This window comes from Caretta caretta, chromosome 4 (assembly GCF_965140235.1).
Source record: "Caretta caretta isolate rCarCar2 chromosome 4, rCarCar1.hap1, whole genome shotgun sequence".
Lineage (NCBI taxonomy): Eukaryota > Metazoa > Chordata > Testudines > Cheloniidae > Caretta > Caretta caretta.
This window is the reverse complement of record NC_134209.1, coordinates 127,412,009-127,425,524: the sequence shown is the minus strand read 5'-3', so window position 1 is coordinate 127,425,524 and position 13,516 is coordinate 127,412,009. Positions and strand designations below refer to the sequence as shown.

General features: G+C 39.5%; 2 protein-coding genes across 8 annotated transcripts in view; one reads left to right on the top strand and one right to left on the bottom strand.

The window, feature by feature from the left end:
• The window catches only part of CYTL1 (cytokine like 1), a 152,367-nt gene that overhangs the window by 97,585 nt on the left and 41,266 nt on the right, over positions 1-13,516 (top strand). For 3 of the 4 annotated variants that reach the window (XM_075128033.1, XM_075128032.1, XM_075128034.1), the window contains 2 exons: positions 8,790-9,047; positions 9,275-9,348. The gene's annotated coding sequence lies outside the window, so the exon portion shown is untranslated. The remainder of the gene's footprint in view (positions 1-8,789; positions 9,048-9,274; positions 9,349-13,516) is intronic. The other variant, XM_048848888.2, reaches the window with a different exon arrangement.
• STK32B (serine/threonine kinase 32B) overlaps positions 1-13,516 on the bottom strand; it is a 251,940-nt gene that overhangs the window by 233,131 nt on the left and 5,293 nt on the right. The window lies entirely within an intron of this gene.

The window sequence follows — 13,516 nt, the reverse complement described above, 5'->3', positions numbered from 1 at the left end:
GATGGAGTGCAACCTGACCCAGCCAGAGGCAGTAGGGTGAGGAAGGCACCAGGGTCCCTGAGCATGAGCGCAAGTCCTTTACATGGATTGCTGTGGCCTCCTATGGATCATGTGGACAAGAACTGCACTTATTTTGCATAACCCTCTTTTCATTAAGCCTCCCTCCAAGTCAACTGTTCTGGAGCAATATCTGAGGAGTACCCTAAGGAGATTTCTTCCCTTTTAGCCTCCAATGGGTTTTCCTGCAGGAAAACTGATCAAGTGTGCACTGCAGTTAGTTAGAAAGGGGATCATGCTTGATGTACGGGTTCTTGTTAATTTATAACACTTAATATTCAAGGGGAAAACATTTGTTTGGACTTCTTATATAGTCATTTTCTACATGCCACCAACAATCATGGAATTATTGAAAAACCACTATAATTACTGACTGGTTTCAGAGTAGCAGCCGTGTCAGCCTGTATCCGCAAAAAGAAGAGGAGTACTTGTGGCACCTTAGAGACTAACAAATTTATTTGAGCATAAGCTTTCGTGGGCTACAGCCCACTTCATACCATGTGATCAGCAGGTAAGTATCTGGTCATTTCTGCTGTCAAAAAACCCCACAGAAATGTAGCAGCATGATTCATGGGTTCTAGAGATTAAAAGTTACATCCCATAAATTTAGTCACCTGTCACAGGCCACCGGTGTAGACAGACCCACAATCTACTACATCAAAATTCAGTAGACTAGTAGTATTTATGCAATGTCAAAATATTCAGGATAACTCCAGTTTAGTTTACCATGTTTAGGAGTTGTTGCTACTGATCTCATGGGTGTGTTTACATGCAAAAGAATATAACATTTAGGTAATCCATTTTACACAGTAAAAAGGCTATTTGTATATGGATAACTTGTTTGAGTGGAAAGTAATTGGAATGTAAGTTACAATCTGAATGACTCTGGCATACAGCCTTTCATAAAGTAGTAATTTATAAAAATCCATTATTGAAAACTCATAAGTGAGTGAATTTCAATTTTTTTAATATCAAATATCAATAAAAGTTTAATTAAAGATTCTTTTTTGCTGCAATTGAGAACTGTTCTGTTTTGATACAGGACAGTTTTAGTTCAAAAAAGCTATTAACCTAGTAGCAACATTGGAAACATCAGAAGTCACTGGAGAACAATGGAACCAATGTACAAGACCTTATCACAGACACAGAATAGCAGGCAAGCCTTTGTGAGTCTATGTGCTGTTCGGAACCCTTCTGAAGGGTAAACGTGCCATTGAAACCAAGTAGAAAAGTTTCGGACTCTCTGTCCAAAATTTAAAATATCCTAAAGACCTTTCATAACCAAATACAGCTCCATTAGTTGAGTCAAAGGGGCTTCCAATGGATAAGGGTTAGAACTGGGTGGGAAACATCTTTTCCATCTGCAAAAGTTTGAGATTTCAAAAAGTGTTCCCATTCTGCTTTGGATGAAACCCAGACCTTATTAACTTCTTGTGAAAAAACACAAAACAAGACCCTATTCCAGAGTAGCCCAGTGGTTAGAATATTAACCTAGCAAGTGGAAGACCCAGGTTCATGTCCCTATCTGCTTTTCAGCAGGACTTGAGCCTGGGTTCCCTACATCCTAGGTGAGTGCTCTAACTAACAAGCTATTTGTGGGGTCAACAATCTCAATCTCTTCTGCTGGAGCTGTTGCATTCTGTATAAATAAATAAATATTCATCGGGTCTGAAGCAGGCCGGTTTGTTCAGTCAGCAAGCCTAGCAGTCTGGGTCTCTGACTGTAGTCTGTCAGTTTGTCCCAGCATGGTTTAGTTGGCTGGCAGGCATAGTTGTCTGGGCTGCTGAGTCCAGTCCTTCTATCAGTCTGTAGAGGGGTGGTTTGGGCGGTCAGCTGGCCAGTTGGTCTGGCCCTCCAATTCTAGCCTTTCTGCTAGTTCAAGGTGTCCCCGCCCTCTGGATGAGGTTTTAGAAGCACTGGCCTCTTTGATGGTGGTAACCCCTAGCTCTGCCCTACTTGGGTAGCTCTAGGGTGGGTAGGGGAATCCAGGCCCTCCTTCTGCATCCGATCCTGGGCCAGGGACCTGAAAATGAGGTGGTGTGCACTGGCCTAAGGTCAGCCAACCCACCTGCTCACCTTCCCCTGAGCCACTTCCTACCACCATTGCATCTCTGACTGGAGCATGGTCACTTAGCGTCTTTACTTCCAAACCACCAGAGTTTAGGGCCAGTGCTTGCAGCCTTCTTGAACCCTTGCTCACAGTTCCCCCTTCCCCTTGGGCATCTAGGAATGAGGGGGGAGGGAGACTCAGAGTTAGTTCCCCTCAATAGAAGCTGCCTCTCCTGTTGCTGCTGACTGGTGTTCCTCCAGGAAATGGTCTCTTTCTGCCCTCCTCCTTCCCCAAATGGGGCTGCTGGTTTTCTCCCCAGGAATATGCGTGGCAGTGCCTGAGGGGTGGGGCCTGCCTGGCCTAGTACTGCTCCAGCCCTTCCTCTGTCCCTGCTTTAGTGAGGGGTTTGTAAATGCCACAACAGGGTCAAAAAGAAAGAGAGTGATTCTAGAGCTTGGTGGTTAGGGCACTCACCTGGGAAGTGGAAGATGCAGGGGCTTGCAGCTGGGTTTCCCACTTTCCAGGTGAGTGCCCTAACCAACTGGCTATTCTGAACTGATGCCTTTGTTTCCTCTACCCCCATTCTGGATCTGAGAAACCTCTTTCAATGCAAATTTTGTGAAAACAGATACATTGCCACAAAACGTTTCAGTTCATATCCAAAGCCAAAGAGTTGTTATTTTCTGGTTCCAGTTAGGCTACCTCCCATTCCACTGTGGGATCAATTGATTTCATGATTTCCACCATTCAGCCTGCCATTTGGGATCAAAATCTTTTGAGAGCAAGGTTTCATTACCATCAAATCCAAACCCAAAAACTTGAACCATGAGCCCAATTTTAGTTGGGATCCCCAAACCACCACCTTGTCCCATCTTCTTTTGATAAGATATTTGGCGATCACAGCCATAATTCCCTTATCAGAAACTTGGAGACCTATTTTAAAATATGATTTTGAGATCTGATGAAAATTCTGTATCCTGTTAACTACACAACTGTATTGTGTGAGATGGATGTAATCTATTTAAGGATAACATTGGTACTTTTGGTCCTGATGAAGCAGGTAAATATCTAGATCACTGCAGAAAGTACATACAGTGACTACCCTTAAAATGCACCGGTTTTGACTTTGATCAAGTTACCTCACTTTTTCTAAGCTTCCCTGTACTTTCTCTAGGGAATAAAAATGCTGATATAAAACTTTTTTCAGATGGCTAGCAATATTCTTAATCACATCAAATAGCACTGAAGTGGAGGAGACCAGTCATGAAGTAAGGAGTTAGTAAATATGAGTAAGGACATAGGAATCTGGTACATATATCTATAGTTATGGCACTAGTAAGTCAGGAAGTGAAATAAGCAAGTTTTAAAGCAAAGCTAATATGGCATGACACAGGAGAAGTGAGTCAAAAGAAGGAGCAACAAGAATATGCACAGCTGGTTAATGAAGAATATCTAGAACACAGCTTCTTCTTTTAATGACAGAAGTTATTAGCTGCACAGTACAGAGAGCAGTTCACAGAAGATAAAACTGTTCATTGCAGCATCGGGGGGGTAGTCTAAAATTTGAAGCACACATACAGTAATAGTAAACCCACTCAATCCAGTTCCTTATAATCATGGTAATGCAATATCAGACACAAGATGTTTAATTATAAATATTCAATAAATATGGGGCTCAATCCTGCAGTCCTCCAACTTGCACACAAATATATGTTGAAATCAGTGGGAGTATTGAGCATGCAAGAGCTCATATGCATATGCCATATGTATATGGTTTATATTTATGGGACCTGGGGTAAAATCTTGACCCCATTTGAAATCAATGTCATTAACTTCAATGGGGACAGAATTTCACCCTGGATCATAGCCATGTTGAGATTCCACACTTTGTCATAATAAGAATAAGAGTACAGTAAAACCTCATTATGATGGCCCTTGCTTATGGCACCCTCATAAAATAGTAGTAGGATTTCAACTATCCCCATATTTATTGGGTACACGACACCTCATGACGGAATGCAGAGATAAAATTTCTAGACCTCGTTAATGACTGCTTCTTGGAGCAGCTACTCCTGGAACCCACAAGGGAAGATGTAATTCTTGATTTAATCCTAAGTGGAGCACAGGATCTGGTCCCAAAGGTGAATATAGCTGAACAGCTCAGTAGTAGCAGCCATAATGTAATTGAATTTTTATTTAACATCTTTGTAGGGGAGAAAATATCAAAGAAACCCACCACAGTAGCATATAACTTCAAAAAGGGGAACAAAAAAAATGAGGAAGCTAGTTAAATGGAAATTAAAAGGAATAGTCACAAGGGTGAAATGCCTACAAGCTGCATAGAAACTGTTTAAAAAATCCATAATAGAGGCTCAAACTAAATTTATATCCCCAAACAATAAAAAAAAAAAAACAGTAAGAGGAACAAAAAATGCAACCATGGCTAAACAGAGTAAAAAGAGGTGGCTAGAGGCAAAAAGACATCCTTTTAAAACTGGAAATCAAATCCTATGGAGGAAAATAGAAAGGAGCATAAATTCTGGCAAGTCAAGTGTAAAAAAAAAGAAGGCCAAAAAATAATTTGAAGAGTAACAAGCAAAGCAGCAAAAATATTTAAGTACATCAGAAGCAGGAAGCCTGCCAAACAATCAGTAGGGCCATTGGATGATCAAGGTACTAAAGGAGCATCTAAGGAATATAAGGCTGTTATGAAAAAGCTAAATGAATTATTTGCATCAGTCTTCACTAAAGCAGATGTGAGGGCCAAAATCATGACACTGTTACTTGATTTTTGTTTCAGTCCTTCAGGCAAAACTACACTTAAAATCAATGGAAGTTTTGGATGAGAGTGAATAATCAATCGCCTTCAGTGTTTTCCCTAATTTTGAAGAACTAGAATAAGAACAGTGAGAAAGTAGAAATAAATAAAAGCAACTGAAAATATTAATATATCCAACAAAAGAAAAGAGCTATAAGGTGTGGATTTGAGTCAGATAACCAAAGTACTGTGCAGATTTGATAGGAAGTAATAAGAAAAAGCATATTAATATAGAGATAACAGGGAAAGTATCACAAATATATAAAGGTACAGTATATTTTAAGAATATGGGTTTCATAAAAGAAAATACTTCAGAGGCTTATTACATTTGACAGAACAAATAAAGCTCAAACATTAGTACTGGTGGGCTGCCACTGTCTCCAGTAAATGTTTTATAATTATACTGTGGAGGGCAAGAAGAAAATGTCTGGGTATTAATTAGGAATAAATGAAAGCAAATTCTTCATATTCTGCTGAATAAGTATATAAAAATAGGGTATGATATTCATAAAAGCAGTATGAGATTTTCGTGTTTAGAATAAAGCAGTGTGAGAGAGCGAATAGAAAGTGTAGACAGAGTGGAACAGATTTTGATTGTAGAGAGAATGGATCTTCCCTTATAGTTACAGAAGAAACTGAGCATCTGTGAGAAAATGATAAAAACTGATACATAAAATAAAGAGTGAAATAAAATTTCAGGACTATTTCTTTGGAATACACTGAAAATAAAGGTGCTAGAAAGAGTTTCTGAAAGATCAAAGAATTCCAGACTGGGAAGAGCAGCAAATACAAATTTCTGCATAACTGAACTAGTGGTATAAAAAAACAGGGGCATTGAACTATTTATCAATATCTCCTACAGATCTGAAAGCAGTTGCATTGGCAAAAAACAAGACTGTCCAAGTTTCTTACAGATTCTAGGCTACTCATTTGTATTGGTTGATTTATTTATGGAGATATTTATATTGGTGCCTTTTGCCAATACTCCTGGTACCTTACATCATTAAAATCCAATTACTAACCAGACTACAGCAAACTGCCTGTTAGTTACAAGGCCTTCTCCCTAACATTCCCTAATACCAAAATCAAGCCATAGATGAGCCAGACAAGTCTTACACCATCCATTGAAGGCTTCAAACATAGCCTCTGATGGATTAAGCAGATTCAAGATATATGGTCCTACCATTGAGAACACTGTGGCCAGCAGTGAAAAGTCTGAGCTGCAGAATCAACAGGGAAGGCAACTCAGCCAGTTTTACAGATCAAACCCAACACTGTGAATTGTACTTGGAAATAAATTGGAAGCCAGTGCAATCTCTGGAACACAAACATAATGATAGAATTGTAGGACTGGAAGGGACCTTGAGAGGTCGCCTACTTTAGTCTCTTGCACTCAAAGCATCATTAAGTATTAACTAGACCATCCCTGACAGCTGTTTGTCTAACCTGCTCTTAAAAATCTCCCATGATGGAGATTCCAAAACCTCCCTAGGCAATATATTCCAGTGCTTAACTACCCTGAAAGTTAGGAAGATTTTCCTAATGTCCAGCCTAAACCACCCTTGCTGCAGTTTAAGCCCACTGCTTCTTGACCTATCCTCAGAGGTTAAAGAGAACAATTTTTCTCCCTCCTCTTTGTAACAGTTTTCAAGTACATAAAAAGTCACCATGTCCTCTCTCAGTCTTCTTTTCTTCAGACTAAACAAACCCAATTTTTTCAATCTTCCCTCATAGGTCACTTTTCTGGACCTTTAAGCATTTTTGTTGCTCTTCTCTGGACTTTTTCCAATTTGTCCACATGTTTCCTGAAATGTGACACCCAGAACCGGAAACAATACTCCAGCTGAGGACTAATCAGGATGGAGCAGAGCGGAAGAATTACTTCTTGTGTCTTGTTTACAATTCTCCTGCTCATACATCCTAGAAGGATATATGCTTTTTTGCAACAGTGTTACACTGCTGGCTCATATTTAGCTTGTAATCCACTATTACTCCCAGACTTCTTTCCGCAGTACTCCCTTCTAGGCAGTCATTTCCCATTTTGTATGTGTGCAGCTGACTGTTCCTTCCTAAGTGGAGTACTTTGCACTTGTCCTTATTGAATTTCATCCTATTTACTTCAGACCATTTCTCCAGTTTGTCCAGATCATTTTGAATTTTAATCCTATCCTCCAACAGACTCGCAACCCCTCCCATCTTGGTATCATCCACAAACTTTACAAGTGTACTCTCTATGCCATTATCTAAATCATTGATGAAGATTTTGAAAGGAACCAGACCCAAAACTGATCCCTGCCGGACAGCACTTGATATGCCCTTCCAACTTGACTGTGAACCACTGATAATTACTCTCTGGGAACAGTTTTCCAACCAGTTATGCACCCACCTTATAGTAGCTCCATCTAGGTTGTATTTCCCTAGTTAGTTTATGAGAAGGTCATGTGAGACAGTAACAAAAGCCTTTCTAAAGTCAAGGTATACCACATCTACTACTTCCCCCACCCCATACACAAGGCTTGTTAGCTTGTCAAAGAAAGCTATCAATTTGGTTTTACATTATTTGTTCTTGACAAATCCATGCTGACCGTTACTTATCACCTTATCTTCTAGGTGTTTGCAAATTGATTGATATTTGCTCAATTATCTTTCCAGGTACTGAACTTAAACTGACTGGTCTGTAATTCCCCATGTTGTTGTGCCAATCTATAAAATGGGGAGGAAGTACATTTGCCCTTTTTTAGTCCTCTGGAATCTCTCCCATCTTCCAAGACTTTTTGAAGATAATCACTAATGGTTCAGATATCTCTTCAGTCAGCTCCTTGAGTATTCTAGGATGTATTTCATCAGGGTCTGGTGACTTGAAGACATCTCACATGTCTAAGTAATTTTTAACCTTTTCTTTCCCTATTTTAGCCTCTGATCCTACCTCATTTTCACTGGCATTCATTAAGTTACATGTCCAATTGCGACTAAACTTTTTGTTGAAAATAAACAAAAAGTCATTTAGTACTTCTGCCATTTCTACATTTTCTGTTATTGTATTTACCCCCTCATTGAGTAATGGGCCTTCCCGGTCCTTGGTCTTCCTCTTGCTTCTACGTATTTGTAGAATGTTTTCTTGTTAGCTTTTATGTCTCTTATGTCACTAGCTAGTTTAATCTTATTTTGTGCCTTTCTAATTTTGTCCCTACATACTTGTGTTATTTGTTTATATTCATCCTTTGTGATTTGACCTAGTTTCCACTTTTTGCAGCACTCTTGAGTTTTAGATCATTGGAGATCTCCTGGCTAAGCCAGGGTGGTCTCTTGACATAATGCCTAGCTTTCCTATGCAGTAGATAGTTTGCTCTTGTGCACTTAATAATGTCTCTGAAAAACTACCAACTCTCCTGAACTGTTTTTTCCCTTAGATTTGCTTCCCATGGAGTCTTACCTACCAACTTCCTGAGTTTGCTAAAGTCTGCCTTCTTGAAATCCACTGTCTTTATTGTGCTGTTTTTCCTCCTACCTACCATATGCCCCTGGGACACATGGCTAGAAAGGGTTAAACATCCTGCAAAATAAATAACCCTCAAAAGACATGTGGGGAGATAATGTTTGTGTTTTTGTGTATTTACTAATGTATGAGTAGGGTCCACAATATAATCAACAGTCACTGTCTATTCTGTATTCTGATAGTTCAGAGATCAAAAGAACATCCTCGCAGGTAAATGAATTCTAAACATGGGATAGCTCGGTATCTCTCTCTCTTTGAAATGTACTGTGAATGGTGGAGGAACAAGCAAATTGCCTTATGTTAATTCTATAGCTAAGTACTGGTGATGGACCTCCTTCAAAGTCATGCTAATTACCTTTTGTTCCCAGAGGAACTCCCAACTTTTCAAAGAAGACATGAAAGTGTATAAAAGATCCTTGGATCCTGATTCTGTCATCGCAGATCTGCTTAGGCTTCATCCGGGGAAGTTTGAGTCACAAGACTGAGGTCCCAGTTATGCTGGTACGCCCTGAATATGAGATTTGGACATTGGATTATAACCTCTGAATTATTTCTGAAAGAACTCTTTGAAACTACAAAGCTCATCATCTCTGCTATGAATCTGAACCTCAATGAACTGAACTCAGGTCTGTATGTATATTGATCTTTTAGCCATACTCTCTCTCTCTCTCTCTTTTGCTTTTTAATAAATTTTAGTTTAGTTAATAAGAATTGGCTGTAGCGTGTATTTGAGTAAGACCTGGAATATTCAATAACCTGGGAGGTAATGTGTCCGATCCTTTGGGATTCATAGAACCTTTTATTTTATATGATGAAATAAGATTTTCAGAAATCATCATCATTCTTGACTTAGGTACCTGGATGGAGGCCTGAAGCTGGATCACTTTAAGGGAACTGTGTTGTTTGGACTTCTGACTAACCAGTAAGGTAACAAAGAAGCTGTTTTATGCTGGCTTGGTAAATCTAAGTATTGGAATATCCACCAGTTTTATGGGGATTGTCTGCCCCATTCTTTGCAGTTCACCCTAATTGAGTGACCATAGCTGGCTCCCACTGGGACCTCAGTCACAGCCCATAATCCATAATTGCCATTGTGCTACATGATTTGGTCCTGTTTTTGTTCAAGAACTGTTAGTATCTTCAGAAACACTGTGCAAAACACAGCCCTGTTTACAAACCGAGTGAGTTACAGTTGGGACAAACATGAAGAGACCTATAGAAAGGTGCTACTCTGCCCCACCAGCCTCATAAACTTTGTACACTATGTTGAGGTAGAGAGGACAGTGCTGGGCTAGTGGCTGACCTTCACAGAAGACGCACATCTTTCAGAGTGATGTGATTGAGGGCCAGTGTTCAGGATGGGAGAACTAGGATTGGGGGCAGTTTCAAGCATAGATAGCACAGAAAAAGGCATGGAGAGGACAGTGCTAGTGGGAAACACAGAGCTGCATGAGAATCATGTCACTGATAGCGTGAGTGGACATGGTAGGAAACAATAAAATCATATCCAAGATATAGGCAAAGAAGTAGTCAAAAGATAAGGATGAGACGTTTGAGCTGGCTCCAGTGGGCAGGTGTTCTGAGAAAGAGTGTTACAGGGCCTGACTGGGTCAGGCAGATACATTTAGCAGCTGCTTTTCGGACAGACTGGAGGGGTTCACAATGCGGGAATTAAAACCAGAGAAGGTTACGCTAGTCAGAGTGGGAGCTGACTAGAATGCTGAACAAATCTTTTGGCAATTGAGAGAGAAAAGGATGGGTACATTTTGGAAAACAAATGGAGGAAAGTTAACATTTGCTAACAGTTGCCACACTAGGTTATCTGAGAGATACCAGAATATATCTCTATGCTGAGAACACTTCACCTTTGTGTGGAAGCTATTGGCAAGCGTTGACTGTCTAATGGTGACCAATGTAGAACAGCAGGTTTTCCTGACTTGATGAAGTCCTGCAAACAGGCTATGGTCGACAACTTTTTGTTTTTGCCAGATATCTGCAAAGCAAGACTATGAAAGGAAAAGGTTGGCAGTACTAAAACAAAAAAACAAACCCCCACAACACCACCTCTTGCTTACTGCTCAAGGAACTAATGCCATGATTATTTTCCTGGCCAAAATTTCTGATTTCTGAAGGTAAAACTTCGGGAATTTTACCAGCTGACAACAATTTTCTTGACCAAGAGATTAAGCTGGACTAGAACCTTACCACTGCATGTGCTGACATGTCAGAGGGGAAAGAAAAGGAAACTATTGGACATGGGCAAACCCAAGTGCAGTGTTAGTTTTGCAATATCAAAACCTCACTTATAATTCATATAAATATAATCTTATCTGAACCAGTCCTAATTTGGTTCCAGCTTTGGCCAAACAACTGAAGATCAACCTAAAACTCAACTTTATTCCATGACAGAAAATGCCAGGCTTCTCCTCTCACCTGCACCTACTGGCAGCAAACGTAAAGCATGCACAGAATTCTTGTGTGTGTCTGAAGTAGTTTCCTTGTGCTGAGTGGATACTTCGACACATATTGAAGTTGATATTGTCCTTGGAAATGGTTAGTGTACTGGAGACTAAATTCCACTGACAAAGACAGCTTTATCCTTCTTTACAGGAAGGGGAGGATGAAATCAGTACACATTACCCTATTCTGCTTACAAAGCAACTAATCTGCATTTATTATATATGCAAAACTAATTGGAGTCAATGGGGTTTCAGCCTAAAAAAGCAGTGGCAGACTACAGGCCCAAGATTTACTTAAGGAAATATGTTCATTGCCCAGATAAGGGTCTTTCTGAGGGATAATAGTCTTTAAACTACTTTCTGCTGTTGGAAGGGAACGGATATATATAGTTTTCCCTAGTGACTAGAGGACTGGACTGGGATTCAGGAGACCTGCATTCTATCTTTGGCTCTACCATCAGCCTGCTGGATGACATTAGACAAGTCACTTCACCTCTGTGGCTCGGTTTCCCCATCCGTGAAGTGGGAATGATGCTTACCTCCTTTGAGATCTACTGAGGAGAAGTCTATGGGAGAGCTTGGTATTATTATATACACACAGTTTTGGGGAAAAAAAGGCCCCAGAACTGCAAAGACTTTTACCTGTGCCTAGCTGTGCACTGTGTGTGATCCAACTGAAGTCAGTGGGGCTGCTTACAGTACACAAAAGTTAAGCCTGTGCGCAAGGCTTCTCAGGACTGGGACCTACCTTGGTATCTTCGGGTTAGGTTATAATATCTGCCAGTTTGCCACTTTCCCCCTTCCTATTAACATTATCTCAGTCTTCTTGTAGTTAAGCTTGAAGTCTTCCATTCAGGATCCAATTTCCACCTTTTGTCTCTTGTACTACACTTCAACTGTAAGCTTCTTAGGAAAGTGACCGTTTTTTAGTTCTTTTTTTGTCAGCCCCTACCATAACAGGATTCTGGTCCTCCACTGGGGCTGCTAAGCACTATAGTTACACAAATAATAAATAATAATGAAATCGCTGCTAAGGGCTGATACATAAGTAGAAAAGATAATTATATAAATCAGCATAGCCAGAAGTGAAAAAATGTTAATAGCTTCTTACTTTTATATTTGATCTCTGCAGTAGCTTGATATTGAGCACAGGTGGTACAGCTTTAAAAAAACTATATTTAATTTATTTTATTTTAAAAAATAAGAAAAATGGATTTGGAGCAACTGTATAGGTTAAAATGGGGGAGGGGTTTATCCCTATCCAAAGACAAATGCTAGTGGGGAGTAAGAATACTCTTCTTCTAAAGAAGAAAATAAAGTGGATTGTAATCACCAAGGTTTGAATTACATAACAAAATATAAGTCAGAGCTAAGGGTGATCCCCATTCTGAATTCATTACTTTCATCTGGAGCTATTATAATTTATCTTGTCCATACTGTATGTATTAACACTCATAGTTAATTTTATTGACTCATTTTACTGTAACTGTTCTTTTAAAGTTATGGACTAACATGCAAGGTTGCTCTGAAACACAGATTTTTGGCCCTAAATTGGAACAGCTTCTTTGCAGTTGTTATGTGGATCTTTCAGACATTATCAATTATAGTCATGTGGCAACAGGCTGATAGCAGCTATCTGATCATTGGCAAGAAGTTAGACACTGCATATTTTGTTTTGCATCAGATTCATTACGATCTTTACCCATTGCTCCAAATTGAAACCTCACATGTCAGTTTTGCCTATTCACTTTTAAATACCTCCAACTTCTGCCATACCTTAGCTGTTATTTACCACTCTGAACCCCCTCAAATCCATGCTAATCCAGACATTTTTATTCATTAGTATTTCTTCATATACTTTATGTATTCATCACAAGCTGTCAGTCTGGTGAGCTAGTCACTTAATTGTCAGTTTCTCTGCATTCTACTGGCAACTTCAAAACCTTCCTTTAAAATGAGGGTCTTCCATGAAGCTTTTCCAAGGATGACATACAAGCCAGAATACTTAAAAATAGCATTTAGAATTTGGATGAATAGATCATGCATTCCTTGCGCACACGCACACACACACACACCCCTCGTTTCAACTGCTTTGGTCCATTATGTGATTTCTACAGTAATAATGCAGAAAAGGCAGAGGTATTCAACAAATATTTCAGTTTTGTTTTGGGGAAAGAAAAAGATGATGTAGTTATATCATATGATAAACTCTTTCCATTTCACTAGTGTCACAAGAGGATGTTAAAGAGCAGCTACAGAAGTGAGATATTTTTAAATCAGCAGGGCTAGATAACTTACACCCAAGAGTTTTAAAAGAGCTGACTGATTTTCAATAAGTATTGGAACACTGAGGAAGTTCCAGAAGACTGGAAGAAAGCTAACATTGTGGCAATATTTCAAAATGGTAAATCAGATACCCAGCTAATTATAAGCCTGTCAGTCTGACACTGAATGTGGGAAAGATAAGGGAGTGGCTGATAAGGGACTTTGATTAATAAAAGTTAAGGGAGGGTAAGGCAATTTATGCCAATCAACATGGGTTTATGAAAAACAGATCCTGTCAAGCTAACTCAATATCCTTTCTTGATGAGACTGGAAGTTTGGTTAAGAAAAGTAATAATGCTGATGTATAATAT